We start from the raw sequence: 5,210 nt of genomic DNA, 5'->3' as shown, positions 1-5,210 counted from the left end.
ATGTTTCTTTCAGATAAAACACATTTTTGACTTGTGAATGAGTCAATGGAATTTCTTGCAATAATGAAAAAATACTGGCAATCATGTCCGCCTGGCACAAACCACATGTTTTGGACAGCTGTGAAGTGACAGAATGTCCCACCATCATGGTTCTTATATTGCCAGATTCCAGAGAGTCTCCCCACTTCATATATGGCAGAATATGTCATTTTCCAACTTGCTATGCTGAGATACATGTAAAAATTTAAGAATTTAGGCACACAGATTGTTGTGTTTTTTTCCATTGATATAAAAATTAATATAAAATACAAACACATAGGACATGGAATGATGGCAAATCTGGATAGCCCAGATTGTCCTGAAAAAAACAAGATATAGCATGTGTATGTAGCCTTTATAATGACTGTGATCGTTTGTGAAAAGGTAAGTTACGCTACGTTAATATTAAGATGTATAACTTATAGTAGTGAATTATCACAGTGCTTTTGAACGTTATCATTTCTTGTTAGTAACAGAAGTAGTTCTGTTTTCAAACTATCATTTCTTGTTAGTAACAGAAGTAGTTCTGTTTTCAAACAGTTAGAAAGGCAACCGGACGGATGGCGACATTATGCTAGCGAGGTAAAGTTAGCCAGTTAGCTAATTGGCTAACAATGTGGCAAAGTTAGCCAGTTAGCTAATTGGCTAACAATGTGGCTAGCTGCTTCAGGCACGTTTGGTTGAAAATGGTGGTTGGTGAGTTTTATTGTGACTTGAATTAATAAAACACAAAAGTGTGTGGTTAATGAAACTCAAGGAGGGATTTATTTATGATTGTGCGTGAAATTAATGGTGATAGTTTGGGTTGACAAAGCGAGACAGGGCCACTTGTTTATTTGAGGTGAGGGTTTATGTGCTGAAGCGATGGTGAGGGACAGGCAACAAAACCAGGTATTAGACGGGCCCCGGGGCTGTTAGCGCTGATGTCCACGCTGTACCACTTTTTCTCCGGTCAGGTAAGAATGGGTGAAATTCGGGACAGGGGTGTTGTCAGAGGGATTAGAAAGTAGAGAATGATTTAAAATAACATCAGATTGTGATCATCTGTTAGTAATATGCCAGATTGTAAGGGAGATACGAAGCTCAGCGTACTGCAGCGAAGTGTCTTTTTCTAGCTATTTTCTGTGGATACACAAATGAGACAGCGCTCATGTGAGAGATTGTTGTATTTAAATAGTGACTTTGCTGTTATCAACATTACTGTTACTGCTCCAGAAATATTAAGTTATATTTAAAAATTCCAAATCTAATGCCATTCTAATTTTAGCCTGTTTAAAAAATAAAAAAAGCAATTAATAGTAATGAAAAAGAACTAATGAAAGTATCTTAAAGAACCAAACCAATAAGGATTATAGTTTTTAGTTGCACTGCAACATATAAATAATGTTCTATGTATGATATTTAGAGCTGCAACTAATGATTATTTTTATAATCAATTAATCCGTCAGCTATTTTCTTGATTTTCGGTGCTTTTAGACACACCACACACTTGTCAGGTCTCTTGTTTTTGTGGGGTCTAGTCTCGTTGCCTTTAGAATAACACACACTTGTCAGGTCTCTTGTATTTGTGGGGTCCGGTCTCGTTGCCTTTAGAATAATAAACACTTTTGTCAGGTCACTCGTTGTTGTGGGGTCCGCGCCAAGTAAATAATATTGTACACATTTAATTACTTTATTTTCACTTTTTTGTCCATAAACTTGAACAAACTCCATGTATCACATGTGTCCTTGAACTTGAGGTTAGTTTGCTTTCTACCAGTCAAAGCAGCAGTTGGTCACAGGGTAGTTTATCTGTCAGACTTCACTTTTACTTGTTCTCAACTGAAACGATTAGAGCAGCAGACATATTTACTTATATATATTATATATTTATTTATACTCCATGTATGACACATGTCTTTGAACTTGAGGTCAATTTGTCTCCTACCAATCAAATCACTTCACTTACACACACTTTTCAGGTCTCATGTAGTTGTTGGGTCCATGGCAAGTGAATAACGCTGTGCACATTTAATTATGAGAGAGAGAGCACACACCATCTAATTGGATTATTGTTTTTCTCCAAATGATTAATGTACAATATTTTTCAAAAGTTTGAAATCACTGTAAAGTTCTTATGTTTTTTAGACTGATACATTTCATCTCCACAAAAGCAATTAATTTGACTATTTCTGACCATTTCAACATGAGCAGTTAAATGCGAGCCAACTCTTCAGGACAGTAAAGTAATGGCTGTTGAAATGGGACATTGCACTTTTCTTTGAATCATTTATTATTAATCTTTCATTTCAAGTTGTAGTACCAATTTTCAAATAAAATGTCTTGCCTATATGACTAAATAAAGTTAATGTTAAAGATGTTCAAATGCTTTTCAAATGCTTGTTCATGTGCAGATGTATACATTTGTGCATGTGTGTTTAACATATTTTTCTTTTTTTTTCTAAAGGGCTCAGATTACCCAGAACCCCAACCTCCGAAGAAAAATATTCAAACGACTATTTCCCTTGTAAACTACACGGATTCTAATGAATCTCAGGTATTGTGATGTTAATGCATTTGAGCATTGTCATGTATTCATCTTTTTTTCTTTACATCCATTGTTCTAAATTCCAATTACATACATGTCTTTTGGACACTCTAGACATCACATCCAAGTTCTGAGTCTCAATGTAGCCTCCCAGAACAGGATGAATATTCTGCCCCAAGGCTGATCTCAATCTGAGTCCTTGCCTGTTGGGTATCTGCAGATGTAGCGTCCGACTTTTATATTTCCCTGAATGTTTATTAAATATGTACCTGACAGATCTTATATTTAATAAGCTACTATTGAGATACTGGAGGTCCTGGATTAAGTTGATAAACTTCCTGATATGATATGGCTAAACATCAGAACCTGCTAGCTGATTGTTTGTATATTGCTGTGCTAATGATAAGTGCCTTCGGAGTTCGGCAAATTTGTGCAGTCTCAGTGTCAGAAATCAAAATTCAGTAACCGCTGTGCCCTGTACAAAAAAGAATACAGTATAATCTGGATCTGATTTGGATTAGATTCAATTTAGCCAATTCCAATCCTTTAAAGGGGCAAAAAGCGAAATCGTTTCACCACTAGGTTTGCTGTTGTGCACTGCCTGTAGACCAAAACAAAGTGCGTCATGAGCCACACCTCCCTCTACCTCTGCTAGACGAGACGAGTGGGCGGGGGGTGGAGAGCAGATGTTTTAGCCTAGCGGGCAGCCTGGCGGGCTTGCGGGCTGCTCGAGCTCCGGACATTAACCCATCCTGGTGTTTCCTCCGCAGCCTCCACTTCACCCAGCTTCACTCAGCTGCCTGATAAACCCGCTGCTTCTTCCCACTTTAACCTGAAGCGTTGTTTTAGCCTAGCGGGCAGCCCGCGAGCCAGCTGCCCGCTAGGCTAAAACATTGCTCTCACACACAGAGAAGAGGAGGAACGTTAGCGTTAGCTCCCGGTGTTAGCACTAGCCGAGATCCGGCGATGTCTCTGGCCGAGTCGGCTGTCACTGGCTACTGGAGTAACTTACAGCTATGGAGCGCTTCTACCAGCTCTTCTAGTCACTGAGCCTCACCTCCATCTCAGCAAATATATTACAAAAATGTAGCCTAGCATTTTACAATGCTAATTGAAAATGTTAGCTGGGCTGCCGGGCTAACTTACTCACCTAACACAACCGTAACGCCTGACCCATTGCTGGGACCAAGCCACTAATAACTCAAGCTCCGGACATTAACCCATCCCGGTGTTTACTCCGCAGCCTCCACTTCACCCAGCTTCACTCAGCTGCCCGATAAACCCGCTGCTTCTTCCCACTTTAACCTGAATAACAAACCAGGGCTCGGATTCACATGAACGTACATGAACACGCAGCCGGACCGGCTTGTAAACAAGGGGCTGGAGATCAACACAGAGAGAGGATGTGTGAGGTCATGCTATACTCCAGATGAAATTACACCTCTAGTTCTTCACATAGCAATTTTTTAATTCCTTCAATCTAGAAATGATGAATTTCGCTTATTGCTCCTTTAATATATGTCCGACTTGGTCCTGATATTGTTCCCTAGGTCAAGCTCAGGACAGCACAGGATTCACTAGGGTGTGACTAATACTTCATAATTTATATTTTTTTTATAATTTCTTTTTTCTTCTGGTTTTCACAGAGTCAAGTCTCATTTAATGAGGGGGAAGAGAACGAGACAACAATTCCAGATGTGAGCCACGTCGATGCAGCACCAAAGCAGGACACCATGACACCTCCACAAGCCCATTGCAGCCGATCACCAAAAAAAGACAGAGGTAAAGTTTTTGGTCAAACTTCTTACTGTATGGTTGATGTACTGTTTGAGAGTCAGTGTGCTTTATGGTGCTGCACTGTGACAAACAGAGCTCAACTCAAAAATATTGAGTGACAATGATAAACTCTTTTTTCATTCACCCCTTTTCAACTGAGGCAGGTCCAGGGCTGGTTCAGAGCCAGGCTAATTTAGAACCAGTTAAGAGATTAACCATGAGATTCTCCATATGTAGTCAGTTTATCCAAATGATGTCTGTTAAGAAAGCTGAAGTGTTTTGGAGATGTGAGGGGCTGCAGGCCGGTGTTGCATCATATTTGATTACCCACCAGATCTTGCAACCAACATCGTTTGAGCAAGTACTTGGATCCTTTACTCAGTGGCACAATTCACCCCAAAATCAAAAGACATATTTCCCCTGGCCGATAGCGCTGTTAATCCATCTCTGCTGTTTTGGTGTGTGGTGCAGAGATATCGGCCATAGAGATGTCTGTCTTCTCTCCAATATAATGGAACTGGATGGTACTAGTCCTGTGGTTCTTAAAGCACCAAAAATACATACAAATAATGCAACATCAGTGTCTCATTACAGAAGTCAAGACCTGGTTACACAAGACGCCAAACAGCTCACAACTAGGTGGTAGATTATCTTGAGTGACTAGGTCATGATTTCTGGAAAGACACACGGGGGTGAGTGTTTCAAATGTAATTTTTTTGGTGCTTTGAGCGCCACAGGACTGGTGCTATCTAGTTCCAGAGTTGGAGAGAAGACAGACATCTCTGTAACCGATATCTCCAAAACTCTGCTGTTCACACTAAGGTAATCTAGATTGATAAATGACACTAAATGCCAGAGAAAAATATGT

The 5,210-nt window shown here is 39.8% G+C and overlaps 1 long non-coding RNA gene across 1 annotated transcript in view; it reads left to right on the top strand.

Annotated features, from left to right (window-relative positions):
- The first annotated feature begins 2,437 nt into the window (after positions 1–2,437).
- The window catches only part of LOC126387030 (uncharacterized), a 4,205-nt gene continuing 1,432 nt past the window's right edge, over positions 2,438–5,210 (top strand). Inside the window, exons 1-2 of the long non-coding RNA XR_007569584.1 lie at positions 2,438–2,575; positions 4,213–4,348. This is a non-coding gene — a long non-coding RNA (uncharacterized LOC126387030). The remainder of the gene's footprint in view (positions 2,576–4,212; positions 4,349–5,210) is intronic.

This window comes from Epinephelus moara, unplaced genomic scaffold (assembly GCF_006386435.1).
Source record: "Epinephelus moara isolate mb unplaced genomic scaffold, YSFRI_EMoa_1.0 scaffold1570, whole genome shotgun sequence".
Classification (NCBI taxonomy): Eukaryota; Metazoa; Chordata; class Actinopteri; order Perciformes; family Serranidae; genus Epinephelus; species Epinephelus moara.
The sequence above is the reverse complement of the archived record's forward strand: the minus strand, read 5'-3'. Positions and strand labels throughout refer to the sequence as shown.